Source organism: Mesoplodon bidens (assembly GCF_964165515.1).
Source record: "Mesoplodon bidens genome assembly, contig: HAP1_SCAFFOLD_206, whole genome shotgun sequence".
In the NCBI taxonomy this organism is placed as follows: domain Eukaryota; kingdom Metazoa; phylum Chordata; class Mammalia; order Artiodactyla; family Ziphiidae; genus Mesoplodon; species Mesoplodon bidens.
Genome location: NW_027672582.1, coordinates 640774 through 660819, shown reverse-complemented (window position 1 = coordinate 660819; position 20046 = coordinate 640774). Strand labels below are relative to the sequence as shown.

Genomic DNA, 20046 nt, shown 5'->3' with positions numbered 1-20046 from the left:
CCCTGCTCCCTAATACATGGAACCCTGCCTGCTGCATGTATTGACATCTTTTGAGTTTGCCACCCCTGTTAGTTACTAACAAATGTTTATTGAACTGAACAGAAGTCAGTATCCCTGAATTACACTTCTCAAGAACATTCATATATATTTATTTAATCCTTTAAAACAACCCTAAAAGTTAGATATAATGATCACCCCCATATTTACAGATGAGGAAACTGAATCCCAGAGCGGCTCAGTCATTTGCTTAAGGGTCTCTAGCTAGGAAGTGGCAGGATTATGACTTAAGTGTTCTTATTTAGAACCTCATGCTCTTCCATTATGGCATCTGAAGGCCTTGGGGGTATTCCTGCTGGAAGACGATTGGGTGGGCCTAGGTCTTGATTAGGCGCGATGGGAAGAAAAAATATCTTAACAAAACCAAAAATATTCAGGGAGGAAGAAACTGGAAATTTTCTAAGCTGGCAGAAAGGACTGGAAAGGAATACTATTCATTTAGGACCTTCTTTCTCAGATGGTTTCAAAGGAGTAAAAACAATTAGAGCTGCAAGACAGAGTAGGAGACAAGACAAGGTTGATGAACAAAGGGGAGAGCAATGTACGAAGATAGCAACATTTCATACACAGCCACACACACACTGAAAATGTGTCAGCAATGCGAGGTCATTGTTAACTGCCAAGAATAAGTCTGAAATAGATTGTTAAATAAGAGATAGTATTGCCAAGGCTGAGTTGTTTGTCTGCCTCAAAAGGACAAATTCTGAGAGGTGGAATGAAAGAAAATTTATCCAGTTGACTACAAAATGGAAATATGATGGCTCCAGTGCTGGATATGGATTAGAACTTTTTTTTCCATTACACTAAACTTGACCAATCAAAAGGCTTTGTAAATTACATTTTTCTTCTCTACATAATTTTTTTTTTTTTTTTTTTTTTTTTTGCGGTACGTGGGCCTCTCACTGTTGTGGCCTCTCCCGTTGTGGAGCACAGGCTCCGGACGTGCAGGCTCAGCGGCCATGGCTAATGGGCCTAGCCGCTCCGCAGCATGTGGGATCTTCCCGGACCGGAGCACAAACCTGTGTCCCCTGCATCGGCAGCTGGACTCTCAACCACTGTGCCACCAGGGAAGCCCTCTACATAATTTTTAATAAAGGATTGTTTTTTCAAAAAGAAATGCTTTTTCTTTTTTTTTTTAGGTTCTCCTATTATTTACTTTACATTAATTACCAGATGAATATTTTTTATTAGTTTCTGCTTTATAACAAAGTGAATCAGTCATACATATACATCTGTTCCCACATCCCTTCCCTCATGCATCTCCCTCCCTCCCACCCTCCCCATCCCACCCCTCCAGGCGGTCTTGTTTGGTGTTTTTAATCGGGATCGGTATGGAGCCTCACTCATGGTAGATCTGCAGTATTTGTTTATTTCTGCTGTGAATTCACGGCATTTATGTTTATCGATAGTTCTTGCTTCATGGGATACTTATTATTTTCATGTAATAAAAAACAGATATTAGGCACTTTATGTATGTTGCATCTGGGTAATTCCCAACGGCATTGTTTATCATCAATGCAAGTGTCACATTACCTGAGATACCTTCTCCAGCTCTCTCAGTCAGAGCAGCTTGATGCCTTCTCTTTTGCCTTTAGAACTTCGGGAAATTCATACATACACAGAGATCTAATAGGCACACACACATCTATACATATAAACATGCATGTACATGTATATATATCCACCCATGTAAATAGTTTACTTATTCTTTATTTCAATAAGTTTTTTCATATTTGTGTGATTTTTAACAACAATAACAGAACCCTAGGGGGTTAAGCATAGCATAGGCAGACTTTAAAGTAGAGTGTGAATATTTTAAAATTAACATACTATAAAGATGGAAAATATTATATGAAAATTGAACAAAGCAACTTGATCATTCCAGAATAAATGCTTAAGAATTATGTGACTTCTATAATACAACTAAATAACGCTTTCATATATGTACAATAACGTTTTCTGTTTCTCTAAAAGAAAAAAAAAAGGATTACATGGCTTCCAATAAATGTGTCCCTTGGCTCTTTTGTTTTTCGAGTTAAGTTTTATTTGGAGCAAAATGAGCACTGCAGACTGAGAGACAGCATTTCAGACAGCTCTGAGAAGCTGCTCCAAGGAGGCAAGGAGGGGAACCAGGTTATATAGAAGTTTTGTAACAAAGGGCAGGTAGTCCGAACATCAAAAGATTATTGTTAATTAAGGAAAACCAGATATCTCAACTTAAGGAATTCAGTGCTTTTCTGTCTGAGTCACGTGACTATACTATGCACACCACAACTTTTGGCCAAGCTATCAAATCCATATTAGGGCTTTGTTTGCTTCCTTGATTGTTTATATATCCATAGCTATTTCCGTGTTCTTGCCAAGTTCCAGCTTGTGTTACACTTACATTTCTTTAAGACTTTTGAATAGTATTACCGTGTCATTAACAATAACTCAATTTCAGCTTTTCTACCAAAAGCTGAAATTGAGTTATTGTTGACGACACGGTAATACTTTAGAATAATATTTCTTATGGAGTCAGGAAAGCTGAAATTGAGTTATTGTAGATGACAAGGGAATACTATGCTAATAAAAGACTAAAGGCACCCTGCATCCTTGATACAAATTAAAAGATAGATCAAATGCCTTCGAAGAGGAAAGTCTACCCTCTTTCCCTGAAATAGATAAGAAGAAATACTATCTACTAAGGAATGTGAAAGAGAGATTTTGATTTGTAATGAATATATCATTTTGGAAGTGTGCTTTGGTATCATTAAGTCTTCATTTATTTTCTTACTGATTTACTCAGCCCCCATTATTTTCTGCCATATGCATTACCCCATGTTAGATGCTGAAGTGGAGAGGGGTGATAGCAAAGACGAATTGGGGAAAATGGAAATTAACAGTGTACCAAAGAAAACTTAAAGGTCTGCAGAAAATCGTAAGGACATCTGGAAGAGGTGGTCACTTGCTCTGGCTTGAGGGAGCTGGAGAAATCATTTCAGGTGAGGTCATGCACGTCTTGGTCCAAACATTGCAGTGCGACTTCACCAGGTGAAAAGGATAGGTATTCCTAGAAGACACACTAGAAATCACAGAGTGGGGAGAGGAAATCAACAGCAACAAAAATATAACAGTGCATTAGGCAATAATAAAAGTTTTCAAAATGACTAGTCATAGGGTTTGGGAAGAATTTTAAGACAAGGTGATTAATAAAAGAGATAGGACCACACTGTATAAGTTTTTGTTGTTGTTTGCTTCATAATTCCTAAAGAAAATGGCAGAGTCAGCCAGTACAGTAAAGTGTAATGTTTACAGTCAAAGAAGTCTCAAGGTAGGGTAAGAAGCAACAGTAGAGCTCTGGTCTGCAGTGTCATGCATTCCAACTGCCTTTTCTGTGCTTTTTCTTCCTTTTGTGCTCTCTGCAAGTCACTTAGTGTTCTTATGTTATCTTCTGTGTTTCCTCTTCTTAAAAACATCCAGCAAAACCAATTCGGCCTAAGGTGTAGAGCCCCAGAGTGAGGGCCATGCTAAGCCACAAGAAATGACACAGATTATGGAATCAGGATTATTAAAGAAATATCACTGGGGAGAAATAAGGTCGTGTCTATGCTAATTACCGACATCCAAAGGGAGTATGAACTCCTACGTTTTACTTAGTGGCATTACCTAACACACATTTCTACAGTGAGGCAGGAGGAGAGGTAATCATCCTCAGAAATGTAGTTGTGAACATATTCTTAGTTCTAACACACCACTCCTACTTGTCCTGCTCTCCCAATTCACTTGGCCACATGACTTGTTTTGACACTACAGGCCATTGGGTACCAACCATCACGGATTAGTCTGTAAATATGTTTTCTACTTTAGATGCCTAATTTCTCATTCGTTATTTGCTTTGTTCCCTTCTATGTCCAGTCACTCTCCTATCTATTTTCTCTAGTCTCTAAAAACTTGACAGCAAATTTATGGTAATTAAAATTTTATTTGATTTTTATTACTTCATACATTTAACTTACATATCACAACAAAGTACTTTGTGAGCAGAGTGGAAGGTCATTGCATTAAGGAAGTTTAGGGACACTAAAAAGAGATTTTGTGGAAAATGTAATGTTTAACCTGGATATACCTATAGGTAAGATTATAAGGTGGCAGAAAAGGGAGTGTCAGGCAAGAAGTTTGGAAGCCAGTAGGATTAGAAGTATTTAAGAATGTCATAACCAGGTGGCTTGAAACTGTCCTAAAATGCAGTAACCAACCATTGTCACTGGTTGGTTTCTCTGGAAGTAGATGTTGAGGATGGGGTGGGGTGGGGTGTGCAGAATGTTTAAGAAGAATCAACACCCAATGAAAGACGAAAACAAGGATTGCGTCAGGAATAAAAATGATAAAACTTTTAGAAATTATTAGTGTAAGCCACTGTTAATAGATTAAAAGAGACATGATGCTTTTGATTATCCCAGTGTTTACAGAAAATGGCACATGACACCATTTAACACCCTTTCATAGTAACCAGAACAACAACATAAACCTCAGCAGACGAGAAATGAAAAGATACTTATTTTAACTTGATAAAGACAAAAGTCAAAAAACAAAACAAAATAAACATCATACTGGACAGTGAAGTGTTTAAACCGTTTCTTTTAAAATTGGGAACATGAAAAGAATGCCCACTGTCACTGCTCTATTCAGCGTTGTGCTAGGAAGTCTAGCTAAAGTAGTAAGACAAGAAAGGAAACTATCATGTATAAGAAATATAAAGGAGGAAACAAAATCATTATTAGCAGTAGAGAAAATAGTTGTCAACATGGAAACAAAACTCTAAACAAAGTTTTGAATTTCACAGACAGTTTAGCATGTTTGCAGGATATAAGAATATTACCCTAAAAAACGAATGCAGTTACATATCACAGCATCAAATTATTACGAAACATGAAGACATCATTTATAGAAATATATAATGCCCAAGAATAAATCTAAAAGAATATGTGTTTATGTCCTTTATGGAAGAACATTTTCAAATTTTATTGAAAAACATTGGATAAGTCCCAAGACATTATTAACAGAATATCAGTTTTCCTCAAATGTGTCTAAATACCATTCTAATAAAAATCCCAAAGGTGGTACTTACTTAACTGGGAAGAATATTCCAAAATGTATATGGCAGAAATAGGGCCAAAATAGCCAAGAAAACAATATTTCTCTAATAGCCAGATGCAGATTCCAGGAAAATGACATATAAATGAATATAAGTAATCTAATATTTTTAGAATTTGCTTTGGCCATACTCCTGGTCTTATTCTACTTGTAGCAGATGGCTTTAAAGAGCATTAGCTATGTATATATTAAATATAATATAAATATACCAATATTAAATATTATATTGATATATAAATGTAATATACTAATATTTATATTAATGTATAACAATTATGTATTATATTAATATATATTTTTGCCTAGCATATATTATATACAAAATGTATGAGTAATGAAATGTATTTATATGGTTAATATGTTCATAATATTAATATGATAAATCCTGTAATATTGATTATAAAACAATGATAATATATAAATTATATATATTATATTTATATATATATATTATAAATATATAATTATTATTATCTGATATAATACACTATAGTTAACATATTCTATATAACACAATATATCATGTATTAGTATAAGACAATTATATTATGTAACATAAATATAATACATCTATACAACTATATATATTTTAATTATACATTATACATACAAGTATGTATAGCTATTTATAATTTTATTTACATAGGAATCTGTTCATCATAACAATTGATGTAAAAATATGCAATATTTTCAATCAAATGGGCCTTAACCTCACTACCTACACATAACTACTTTTACAGTCGTGAACCCTGTCTAACTCATGCTTGCATATCTCTCAACCTGCTTTTCTACACATGCACATAGACACACATTTATACACGATATATATGTATACTACCAGTTTTCAGTTCAATGTATATAACTATATAATATATATAATTATATTCCTGTGTATGTATACAAATATAAATCAAAGGTATGTGTTTAGGTATGTATTTCATATGCTTATAGAACTATATCATACAAATAATGTATGTGTATATAAATACATGACTATATACATACATACACAGAAATATACTTATTTAAACAAAAGGGACCTAAATAAACATAGTTCTCTAAGAATAAAACTAGTTATGTCTCACTGTTTCAATAACAGTTTAGAGTTTTCTACTGTATGTGCTTCTATAATTGTTATGAACAATTCCCATTTGTTGAATGTTAAGTTGTTTTAATGTTTTGCCATTATTAATGAAGCTCTAAAGAATACGGTGGGCAAGATTACTTGAAAAACTCTCCTAAAGGAAAAGGGTTAGGTATGCTAGGTTAAATGTACAGAACTTATTTTTAAGTGCGTGGTTGATTTTTGAAGTATGCAGTAGAAATTTCCCGGACCTGTGAAAGAAGGGTGGTACATGTGTGAGAGTTATAGCTATGTTAGGAGTGGATTGAAGATATTGATAGCTTAGAACAGAAGCTGGAAATCCTGTTTTTATGGAGCTAAGTGACAAATATTTTAGGCTTTGTAGACCAAAGAGGCAAAATTGAGGTTAATATTTATGTACTTAGGTAACCATTTAAAATGTTACCAGTTAAAACGTGAAAATTATTCATAGCTCATAGGCCATAAAAATAGGCATCTGTCTGGATTTGGAACACAGGCCATAGTTTAATGACACACCTGACATAGAGACTTGTTTTTAAGTGGCCATGACCACATGAGAGGCAGGAGGTAAGACTCCATCCCTACTAGATGGGAAGTTAGAACTAAACCTATCTATCCCTAGCTTCACCTTCAATGAAAGGGTGTGCCAGGAGAAAAAATATCTGCTGGCAAAGGGAGACTAAGACCAAATTCTCTTGGCTTCTGCTCTGGGTAGGAAACAGGTAGGAAATCTCGAGAATTCTGAACCCCAGATCCGTGTACACAGTGTTTGGGTTGCAAGTTTATGTGCGGTCTTGCAAACAGAAGCTAAGAAATTAACTTAAAATGCTCCCAAATCGGTGGTATTCCAAACACAAAACTAAACCCTTTCTGGAGAGGTAGATCTTCAACACAGGCCTATAGCCTTCCCACAGATAAAGTTTAGCTAAACATGAGCTCATGATCTAAATTTACACAATAATGAAGAAATCAGCTAGAAGTGGAGAGAATCAGCAAAAAACAATCAATACCAGAATTAGATTCCCAAGGCCATCCATCAGATGTTGGACTAATCAGGTGCAAGGCAGAAAATATACATAAAACTAGAACTGAAACAAGGAACAAGGATGTTTTAAAAGACTGGGTAGGATCTTTTTTTTTTTTTTTTTTTTTTAATTATTTATTTATTTATTTATTTATTCATTTATTTATGGCTGTGTTGGGTCTTCGTTTCTGTGTGAGGGCTTTCTCTAGTTGCGGCAAGTGGGGGCCACTCCTCATCACGGTGCGCGGGCCTCTCACTATTGTGGCCTCTCATTGCGGAGCACAGGCTCCAGGCGCGCAGGCTCAGTATTTGTGGCTCACGGGGCTAGTTGCTCCACGGCATGTGGGATCTTCCCAGACCAGGGCTCGAACCCGTGTCCCCTGCATTGGCAGGCAGATTCTCAACCACTGCGCCACCAGGGAAGCCCTGGGTAGGATCTTTAAAACATTTTTCAAGTACGTCATTGATAAAGCTAAAAACTCAAAGGTCATGTAATACAGCAGATTAATCATGGAGAAGAGTAAATTTATGCTGTTTTTAAAAATATGGCAGATCAGATTTTCTGCCTAATTATATAAGTAGATTTATCTTTAAAAAATACACATTATTTTAAAGACTTATTGGCTGTAAAATAAGTTAAGGGTGTTTCAAAGGGCTTCTCTCCAAAGAAAAGTGAGAAGTAGCAAAACACAGAAAGTCGAGGGGAAAAAATGTCAATATATACATTGCGATAGGGTGAACTTAGCCTTAGGCTAGCAACAATGTGGACGAGCTGACCCTTAGATACTTACAACTAAGCTGGAATCTTCAAAAAGTTCAAGTATTTATAACTAAAAAGATTTCTTAAAATTAATAACCAAGTGTTTTAATTGACATCAGAAGAGTAAAACAATAAACCCTGAGAACATAGAAAAATAGATAATAAATATATGAGCAGAACTTAATAAAACAGAAAAAAGTATAAAATTGAGGAGATTTAGTAAGTCCAAAGAATATTCTTTGAAAAGATTTAAAAAACACACTTGGATTAAGCAAAACAAAAACATAAGTGAATAATATACAGAAAGAATCAGGACAATGTTCTAGCAGAGAATATATGAAATGCCAGTAAATTTGAACATTTCTGTAAAGTGGACAATTTCCTAGCTCCTAAAGTTTACCAAAACTGACACAAGAGGAAATTTATAGCTGGAGTTCTTTCAGCAGTAAAGGAATTATGTCAATAGTTTACAGTCTTTCACCAAGAAAATACCAGACCCAGCCAGATCATTTGGGAGGTGAATTCTATCAAACTTCTGTTAAACAGATAACATCAATATTAACTAAGAAAAACTTCTAGAGATAGCGAAGGAAGAATTCTCCTTTATTCATCTTATGAAGTCTATATAATCCTAATACTTAAAATAGATTAGGACTGTAAGGAAAAAGAAATTTACAGGTCAAATTTACTTGTAAATATAAAAGCAAAAATTTTAAACTATGATATTAGCTACCCAAGTTCACTAGAGTAAGAAAACTCATGAGCAAGTTAGGTCATCCAATGAATGAAAAGGTAGTTTAAAGTCAAGAATATATATCAATAGATTGAAATCACCACATTTTATTTCTTTCATCTGTCTCTTTAAAAAATTGATAAGTACTTATATTGATCTCTGTTGTACTAGGCACTGTGCTAAGTCACTTACATATTTACTCCTTTAAACCTTCTATCATCCCTGGGGGAAAGTTCTATTTTGCTTCCATTTCTTAGCTAAGACTCTAACCCCCAGGAAAGTGAAGCAACATTTGTAAGTTTTTGTGGATGGTCAGTGATGGGACCAGTACAGGAACATCCACAGTCTGTGCTTGGAAACAGTGCCGCATGTTGACACTCACATTACAGATGAAAGGAAAGGAACCATGCACTTACCATATAGATTAAATCTCACATTCCAGGTTAAAGGAAAGGAACCATGCACTTACATTATAGATTAATACCCACATAACAGGTTAAAGGAAAAAGAAACATGTGCTTCTCTCCAAAGTTGTAAAGAAATCATATCCATTTCTTGATATATTTCCCAATTTCTTTTGCTTGTTTTCTGACCTTTGTAGTGCATTTTGCCATGAGGCAAATTTTAATTCTTATATAATTAAATGTATCCTTTTTTCTTTGTATCTTAGAAAGGTATTCCTCATGAATACTTTATTTCATGTCTCCCAGGTTTCTGATACTTTTACAGTTTCATTATTTTTTAACTTTTAACTAGTTGCTGTATCAAGAATTTAGTAATGATAGCCATATTTTCCCACTTTTGTTGAATAATTTTTGCTAGTGATCCAAAATGTGAATTTTATTTTAATCTCAATTCCCCTATGCTCTTGCATCTAATTTTAAGATGCTTCCTATTCCACTGGTTGTTTTGTCTATCTAAAATAAATGCTACCTTAATTATAATGTAATTATAATGTAATAAATGTAATTAGTAAACATAATATGACATATAATAAATAGCATATATAAAATAACAAAATATAATTTACCATATAACAAGGTCCAAGGAGAGGAAAACTATACAATCACTTGAAATATCCCGCAAAAGATAGTTTATAAAATTCAATATTCATTTGTAATTTGAAAGAAAGAGTAAAATAGGGATTGATGAATCCTTCCAAAATAAGAAGAAATTATATGTCTACAAGAGAAAGAGGTAAATGATTAACTTTAGTAACACTGGCAATAAATGCAGGACAAGATGAGGATGCCTGATATAATGTTAAAGAAAAAGTATTATGTAACATTGTTTTTGCAGCACTGTTGAGTTCAGTGAAAAGAGAATCTCATAGAAATGAGTATCTCCTTCTTCTTAATGTCTGTACACTTGTCCATTGCATGAACATAATAGCTTATTTAGCCAATATGTTACTGATCTGCATCTGGATTTCTAGGTTTTCATGGAATTTTATTATGCACAATTGTTTCAAACACTAGGACTTCCTCTTATGTTTATATCTTTTGAAAGAAACAATATCTCCACAGATGATTTATCTGTGCTGGCTGCTAGCTGACTTTGGGTACTTCTCAGTTCTTCCCTTTACCTTCCTTGTCATTATGAAAATGGAAGGCAAGAAGGTCTCCTGTTTAGAGACTGTAAAGATAGATCTTGGTGATAAAGTCTTGGTGGTAAAGGCTAAAAGTGTCAACCCAGAACAAACGTTTTTCCAGCTGTAACTATGTGTGAATCCCTTGGCTTGATTCCGTAGAGGATGTAAGACAAGACTGTAGAATCTGCCGTCAAAGTGCTTCCAGTAGGATGAGCTAAGTGAAGTATGATGGCATATGAAATTCAAGACAAAATATAATGTCTCCTTTTCTCTCCTAGCAAAACTTGGTGGAGTGAATGTAGAAGTCACTGTATGCTTTGAATTAAAGGAACACAATAAATCTTGTTTTGGAAGGTAAGTATTCTGGTCTCTTTGTCTAGAAGAAGGAAAATGAGGTTAACCAAAGTTAAACTCATAAATAATTGAGCATTAATTAAATATCTGCGGTCTATGTTTGTCTTTGATCATAATTTCTCCCAATTTATAGACCTCTTTGATACTTGATGAATCCTTGTCAAAGATGCACTTAACAATGATTATTACTTGTGTATTAGGTTTTGCCTGGGCCCTGAAGAAACTATCCTAAATTACCAGCTATGATTGTCACTTGATTTCCTCACAGAGAAAAATCAGAACCCCTTGTCTTAAGTGGCTTGGAATGTGAAAGTAGTTAGTCTCTTAGATATTGTTAGAGGACCCTAGAGAGCCCATTGGTGAAAGTTTGGAAAACATTGGGCTTCTTAAAATTGATTCTTGTAGTGCTTTAGGAAAGATCACTGAACCAAAAGGATAACGGTGTTTCTGGTTCTGTTGTTAGCGTTCTCCATGGAAACATTGCTGAAGCTTCTGGACTCAATTTCCTTCCCCATGTGTGAATGTCACTGAAAATATCCAACTCCATTCTATCCCCATATAACTTCAGAAACTAAGCAAAATGAAGACTCAAAATTCATTTCAAATAATGAAATGAATATATAAGGTAGAATGGAACTGGAAAAATACCTGGTTTAAATTCTGGAAAGTACCAACTATACAATTCTGGATAAGTTGCTTACTCTTGCTTAGTCTAATTTAATGCCCATCTCACAGGAGGTTATGATGATTAATTTAATATCTTTGTATAACACACAGTGTTATGTAATTTCTTCTTGTTTTTCTTGAGTAAATTCGTATCCTTAAAGCAACTCACTGTAAACAATAGTTACTTACTTGCTTAAATTACTCTTATCTTCTATTATCACCTGAACTGTGTCCTGCTCAAGTTAGTATGTGGAAGTCTTAACCCCCAATACCTCATAATATGACTGTATTTGGAGATAAGGCCCTGAAATAGGTAACTGAAGTCAAATGAGGTCAAATGGGTGGGCTCTAATTCAATATGACTGGTGTCCTTATAAAAAGAAAATATTAGGACACAGACATGAACAGAGAGAAGACCATGTGAAGACAAAAGGAAAACATGGCATCTACAAACCAAGAAGAGATACCTCAGAAGAAATCAATCCTGTTGACACCTTATCTCAGATTTCTAGCCTCTACAACCGTGAATGAGTAAATTTCTGTTGTTTAACCTCCCCAGTCTCCGGTACTTTGTCATGGCACCTCTAGGAAACAAATACAACTTTTTATGGCCTCCTTGTCTCAAGTTGAAAGTTCAGTATTTGGCATCATAGCTAAGAAACAAAAATATCATCTACATTCGTTGTTGTAGCCTTTCTTCCCCATTCTCATTGCCAGTAATTTCCATATTTGGGTCTGTTTTCTGTATCTTGTAAACAGAGCGTTACACTCATTTCTAGTCTTACTGTTAATATACAATAAATGTGCAGATACCGAATAGATTTTGGAGAAGTGCAACATATAGTTGGTACATGTGTGATATGTGTGTATTCATATAATTTATACTTTTTCTCTATTTTCTTCCTTTGGTGTGAGCTAAGTTTCTCTGCTTTTGTGACTAGCACTCCTGAATACTAATCCCTGAATTTAATTCACCAAAAATTATCAAAAATAATAATAATCTGGGGAAAGAGAGAGTGATAGAGGGAGATGAACAATCAGGCAAGAGCAGTACTATGAATTATTAGGGTCTTATTAATAAGATTATGTTAGTCTAGAGGAAATGACCATAAGTATCATCAGTGAGCCCAGTTGGTCTTTACTGACTGCTAGACACATCCCTGAGTTCTGTTCTTAGTCTCCAACTGTATGATTACTACTGTCTGGAAGTATTATTTGAACAACTAAAGTCACTTAATGGAAAAGGAATATGTCTTTAGAGAAGCAACAGTCATTTTTCTATCTGATTAAAAAGCAATGTTGACTGTCTGGAAACCTCAGTCATATTTGTAAGCAGGAAAGCATTGGCTATTAAAAGTGGATGATGTAAAGAGATGAGCAGAAACTTTGGTGATAGGTATACCTGGATTTAATTCTCACTTCTACCACTTGGCAGCTGAATAGCCTTAGGCAAATTTCATACCTCCCAGAAATTCACTTAATTCAGTCTGTAAAATGGCATAATAACTTATTATAGCATCCTTTTAGGAATTTTAAATCACTTATTGAAATAAAAGTACACACTATATAGACAAGTATGGATTCCTCAGTAGGTGTTTGACCTTTCATTTCTCCAGTATCCCACCCCCATCAAATAAAGAAAAATACTTTTTAAAATTTATGAATATTTAATTGTTCTAAAGTTAAAGCCATAAAAATAAAAATAACCAAATGGCCTACTATCATACCATTAGAAGAACAAAAAAATAGGTCTTCATGAGAGTTCCAAATTAGAATACAAGTTTTCATTAGGCACCTGTTTATGTATGCTATTCTGCTCTTTACAATAAATAATTAAATTTAAAAGACTTATTTCCTCACTTTTAAGACTTTATTAGTTTACAAATTACATATTGACCTATGCTAAATTTTATACCGACCCATGCTAATGAATTCAGTACAGAAAACAAAAAACACTGCACTCAAGCAAACTACACACACACACACACATATATATATATATAGACGTATATATATATATATATATATATATATATATATATATATATATAACTTGAATGCATTTATATCCTACCGTGTCTCATAAATCATTGTGGTAACTCATCGGAATACAGACAATCAAATATAATGGTAAAAGCACTTAATATAAACAGGGTCAAGGATACATAGACAGAAGATGAAGAAAAGATGAGGGAAATGTGAACAGGAGGAAGTGTAGTTAATCGAGTTGTATGTTTTGCCCTTAATATTCTCTGTGTGGGGACTTCCCTGGTGGCACAGTGGTTGGGAATCCGCCTGCCAGTGCAGGGGACATGGGTTCGAGCCCTTGTCTGGGAAGATCCCACATGCCGCAGAGCAACTAAGCCAGTGCGCCACAACTACTGAGCCTGTGCTCTAGGGCTCATGAGCCACAACTACTGAAGCCCACGTGCCACAACTACTGAAGCCCCAGCACCTAGAGCCCGTGCTCCACAACAAGAGAAGCCACAGCAATGAGGAGCCCGCACACCACAACGAAGAGTAGTCCCCGCTCGCCCCAACTAGAGACAGCCTGTGTGCAGCAACAAAGACCCAACACAGCCAAAAATAAATAATAAATAACTTTATTTTTCAAAAAAAGATTCTCTGTGGATAAAACAACATGTAAATAATTGGTTACAAAGCCACATTATTTTAAGGTGCCAGACTGCACCTTAACAGTCTGACACAAAGGGACAGCACAGGAAAACTATTCAAAGATAAAGATTTTTAAATCTTTGCAGTTTGAAACCTTTTAGAGCAAGTGTAATGAGCTTGACACACATTTCAACACTCAACATGTTAATCACATGTTCAAAGTATGTCTCAAACTCATTGGAAATAGCTGTTGTCTCTGTCCCTGATATCCAAAACTGATCTGTGATGTGTAAAACTCAGGAGGTATTGATATCCACTTTTTGGCATCTGAACAGGAAACAAAGTTGTTTTGCAGTGATAATAAAGAATGAAGTAAATGCAAAAGGATACAAAAGACAAAGTACTGAGGGAATGTATTAACAAAACGAGTCAAACTAAATTCTGGTGAACTGGGGCCTACGATTGTACACACTCCATGGAAATACCCCAGCCTAAATACTGGCATACGAGGAAGGGTACTGCGAAGCCCATCACAGTATAATCCTTTAAAATGTCCCTTTCAAGGTTGGCTCCACTCAACACTGAGTATAGGTAATCTTCCCATGTGGCAGAAACACTGGCTGCCCAATGATTGACCAAGAAATTAACACACTAATGAATAAATGATGCTAATTTATTTCTATCCCTGACAACGGGAAACAACACACACTCTGTGTCAATGGTATGTCCTCTTTCCCACTTTTCTAAATGGTAAATTATGGTTTTCCCTTCATTGCTTTATATCATGTGTGGCAGGCATGTTGGGAAATGGCTATCAATGGTTCTGTTATTGATTTCTACCTTCATTTCACTGTGGTTAAACAAGATACTTTGTATGATTTCAATTTCTTAAAAATGTATTGGTACTTGTATTGTGGCCTAACATATGGTCTCTCCTGGAGAATGTTCCATGTGTACTTGAGAAAAATGTGTATTCTGCTGTTGTTGAGTGGAGTGATCTATATATGGCTGTTAGGTTTAGTTGGTTAAATGTGTTATTCAGTCCCCCTACCTCTCTACTGATCTTCTGTCTAGATGTGTTATCCATTATTGAAAGCAAGGTATTGATCTCCAACTATTATTTTAGAACTATCTATTTCTTCCTTCAATTCTGTCAATGTTTGCTTTCCATATTTGGGGGTTGTTTGGTACATATATGTTTATAGTTGTTATATCTTCTTGATAGATTGAACTTGCTATCAACTTATAGTGGCCTCCTTTTCCTCTTGTGATAGCTTTTGATTTAAAGTTTTTTTTGTGTGATATTAACATAGCCATCCCAGATCTATCTTCCTTCCTTCCTTCCTACCTTCCTTCCTTCCTTCCTTCCTTCCTTCCTTCCTTTCTTTTTCTCTCTCTCTTTCTTTTTTGTTACTATTTGCTTGGGATATTTTATGCTATGCTTTAGCTTTCAAGCAACTTGTGTCTTTTGCAATCAAGTGAGTTTTTTGCGGACAGCATATACTTGGATTATGGTTGTTTTTAAAGTCCATTCTGCCAATGCTTATCTTTTTATTGGAGAGCTTAATCCACTTACTTTTTCAAAAATTACTGATGAGGAAGAACTTAATTCTGTCTGTTTCCTGCTTGTTTTCTGTATGTCTTATGCATTTTTTGCCCCTCATTTACTCCATTACGGACTTCTGTGCTTAGCCGATTTTCTTGTGGTGAACCCTTGATTCCCTTTTCATTTCTTTTTGCATATAGTCTATTGATATTTTCTTTGTGGTTCTCAAGAAGATTACATTTACCATTCTAAAGTTAAAACAATATAATTTCAATTGAAACCAACTTCAGTAGCACACAGAAACTCTGTTCCTCTACAGTTCCATTCCTCCTCTTTACATTATTGTTGTGACAAATTACACCTTTATACTTTGTGAGCCCAATAACATGGATTTATGATTATTTTATGCATTTGTTTTTTCAATCATGTAAGAAATAAAAAGTAGAGTTACAAGCCAATAACACAATACTGACTTTAGTATTTGCCCATGTATTTATCTTTACTGGAGATTTCTATTTCTTTCTACACCTTCGAGTTGCTGTCTAGTGTCCTTTCATTTCAACCTGAAGGTTCAATTTAGCATTTCTCCTAGGGCAGTGGTAGGAAGTTGTAAAACAAACGCCCTCAACCTTTGTTCATCTGGGAATGCGTTAATTTCTCCCTAAGTTTTGAAACCAGTTTGGCCAAATATAGAATTCTTGGTGGACAATGTTTTTCTTTCAGCACCTTAAATATGTCTGGCCTCTTGCTTCCGTGGTTTCATATAGGAAATTAGCTCTAATCTTTTTGAGGATCCCTGCTTTGTAACAAATTTCTTTTTTCTTTCTCCTTTGGGAGAAAAGATTCTTTCTGTCTTTTGGCTTCTGAGAGTTTGATTGTACTGTTTCTTACTGTGGGTTTCTTTTGGTTTCTCTTAGTCCTGAAATCAGCCAAAGATTTATAGCAACCAAACACATACTGAACCAGGGAAGAGGCAATTTGAAAATGGCAGGAAAGCTTTGTGGCATTTTTACTTGCCCTTGCCCCATCCACTGTTAGTGTAGTGATGTTCTTAAAGTGGTGGAGTCTTAATGCAGTGATAGTCTTAAAGTAGCAGCAGACCATTCCTAGTATGGGACCCTCAATCCTGCTTCAGGAGGGAGCAGAAGAGACCGTACTGTCAGATTATTATGTGTATCTGTTCTAACCTGTCTGGGAGCTACCTGAAGGACTGACACAAGATGCTTATCTCTGCCTTAGCTAACTTGGAACACAGTCTGGAAAAGCAGCGGTCATTGCTCAAAAAAAGTGCAAGGTGAGCTAACAAAGCACAGATGGCTGGGGCAGAAGACTGTGCATTGAAATACAGTAGACCACAGAAGATGCAGGAGCCAAAGTTGGGGGAGATTCTTTGGGAAATTAGAACCTACAAAAAGTACACATGTGTCCAGAGAAACTAAGAAAGCCACATGCATACTCAAGATAAGATGCATGTTCTGAAAACACCAGAGGAGTCTCTAAGCTTTGACCATGGGCTGAGCCCTGAACTCAATGCAGGTCAGCTAAATGTTGAAGGAGTGATCCAGCAATCTGCACAATGGGCAGAGGTGTGTGGTTTTGAGTGTGCATGTGGATGTGCTTGTGTATATTTATTTTTGTTTGTTTTAGGTGCAGGAATTCAAGGAAATCTCTGTCAAAACATTAGCTAAACATGAACTAAAGGAACAGAGACTTCAGTGCGTACATACGATAAGGAAAACAGTCATTGCAAAGATAGTTTGGAAAGGTCCCTAAACAGACTACTACAGCCTTGAACAATCAAAAGCCCAGGAAACCCTGGGAAAGTGGGAGAATCTGATTTCCATAGATACCACATTATAATATTTGAAAGACAAATTTTCAACCAAAAAAATCACAAGGTATACAAAGACATGGAAAAGTATGGTCCATTTAAGAAAACAAATTAATTGATGAAACCATCCCTAAGGAAGCCCAGACATTTCTCCATTGCATATTCTTGCCTCCTTTGTCATAGATTCATTGACCATGAGTGCATGGGTTTCTTTCTGGGCTCTCTATTCTGTTCCAGTGATCGATGTTTTTGTGCCAGTACCATACTCTTTTGATTACTGTAGGTTTGTAGCACAGTCTGAAGCCAGGGAGCATGATTCCTCCAGTTGTGTTCTTCTTTCTCAAGACTGTTTTAACTATTCAGGATCTTTTGTGTTTCCATACAAAGTTTAAAATTATTTGTTCTAGGTCTGTGGAAAATGCCCTTGATATGTTGATACAGACTGCATTGAATCCGTAGATTTCCTTGGGTATGATGGTCATTTTAACAATATTAATTCTTCCAATCCGTGACCATGGTATATCTTTCCAGCTGTTTGTGTCATCTTTAATTTCTTGTATCAGTGTCGTATAGTTCCCTGGGTACAGGTCTTTTACCTCCTTAGGCAGATTTATTCTTCTGTATTTTATTCTTTTTTACGTGATTGTAAATGGGATTGTTTCCTTAATTTCTCTTTCTGATAGTTCACTGTTAGTGTATAGAAATACAATAGATTTCTATATATAAATTTTGTATGCTGCAAATTTACCAAGTTCATTTTTGAGCTCTGATAATTTTTTGATAGTGTCTTTCAGATTTTCTATGTATCCTGCCATCTGCAAACAGTGACAGTTTTATTTTTTCCTTTCCATTTTGGAGTCCTTTTATTTTTTTACTTTTCTTGTCTGATTGCTGTGGCTAGGACTTCCAAAACTACCTTCAATAAAAGTGGTGAGAGTGGGCATCCTTGTCTTGTTCCTGATCTTAGGGGAAATGCTTTCAGCTTTTCACCATTGAGTATGTTAGCTATGAGCTTGTCATATATGGCCTTTATTATGTTGAGGTATGTTCCCTCTATGCCCACTTTCTGGAGAGTTTTTACCATGAATGGATATTGAATTTTTTTCAAAAGCTTTTTCTTCATCTATTGAGATGATCATATGGTCTTTAGTCTTCAATTTGTTACTGTGATGATAAGAGACCTAAGACAGCTACAGAGGCTAAGTGACCTTTCCCTCCCTGAATTGGTAGGTATCCTTGTTCTGCCTTCTAATTGAGTTAGTATCTGAGTAAAGAACTGCCAGGTGTCATTTAGTTCACAATACACTGCTGTGGCAATATAGAAATGAATTTGCCTAAATCATTTGGCTTTTCTAAATTATAGTAAATGAATATACTGAATGAATACTTCAACTTAAGGAAATGTTCTTAAAAATATATTAATGTAGGGACTTCAGCGGAGAATTGTAAACAAAATAAATAATTCAGGTAAAATTAAAGTACACTCAGTTGTATCCAGTTTCCTCTTGTAAATCTCTCTTTTTCATGTGAGTGGACAGTCACTGGAGAATATCTGTCTTGGGGCTAAGGAAATCTAAGCCTTCTTGGCCACACTGTATTCTCTTATGTCATTTAATAAAGACACCAGTTGGGTTGCTGAAAAAATAGTGGGAAAAATCAATCCCTCACATCCAAAGGGCAGCTCTTGAAAATATGTGGATTGTTGTAGTCGTTTTGCTCTTCTGGCCTCAGAAGTTCTAATCTTAACCTTAGCCCCTCATGCAGAGAGACTTTTTAAACCAATTCGCACATTACTCATTATGTGACTGTTGAATAAGAGAAACCCAGCTCTTTTCCTGTGCTTTCAACCAGTTATCTTCTTCAAAAATTTGTTTGGATTGTTATACCTTATTCTTGCCTGGCAAGGGACTTATGGGAAGGTTCTTATTGTTTGAAAGTTTGGTGCCAGTATCTGCAAAGAAAGAAGAAAGTAAAGAAGGAAAGGTGTGTTTATCAAACATCCCAATAGTGAAGGTGTGTGAAAGCAACTTTTGAAAAAGTGAATCTGTCCGAGTTTAGCCGTATTATTACATCTTATTTTATTCATTGAACATAAATAATTATCAGTGAATCCTTTCTAGATTTTCTAGTTTCCCAAAGTTCCCTGTATTCACATTCTAAGCTGAAAAATGGTATTTTAAGTCACTGCTCTCCACCTTATATTATTTATAATCACCCTCATGACCTCTTCCTTCAAAGAAACGTGATCCTGAGAAGTGTCCTTTGTTTGTCTTTGTGGAAGAAGTGATGTGGATGCATCCTGGAGACCTGTGAGATGTTTAAATTGTGGCCTAATGAAACTAGGATGGAGAGTTCTGGAAAGATCTGGAAAGATGGCTGGTAGAGTGTGGCCAGATGTGGGAGAAGAGAGACGTACAGAGGGAGGGAGAGGAAATTTTCAGAGGGAGAAAATTAAACAAATAATTCAATAAGTTTTGTTGTGTGGTGTGGGATGCAAGCCTTTCTCTCCCCCTTTCCTCCACAATCTCTTTGTTAAAGACTGTGTTTTTCATTAGTTTTACTAAGATAGGATTTGCCGTTTTCTTTGGATACTGAGAATGGACCCATGGAAACAGTTACATTTGGGT

General features: G+C 35.5%; 1 long non-coding RNA gene across 3 annotated transcripts in view; it reads left to right on the top strand.

The window, feature by feature from the left end:
* The window catches only part of LOC308609963, a 99131-nt gene that overhangs the window by 65762 nt on the left and 13323 nt on the right, over positions 1–20046 (top strand). For 2 of the 3 annotated variants that reach the window (XR_014014377.1, XR_014014378.1), the window contains one exon: positions 10685–10760. This is a non-coding gene — a long non-coding RNA (uncharacterized lncRNA). Of the gene's footprint in view, positions 1–10684; positions 10761–11223; positions 11580–20046 lie in introns of those variants that run through there. The other variant, XR_014014379.1, reaches the window with a different exon arrangement.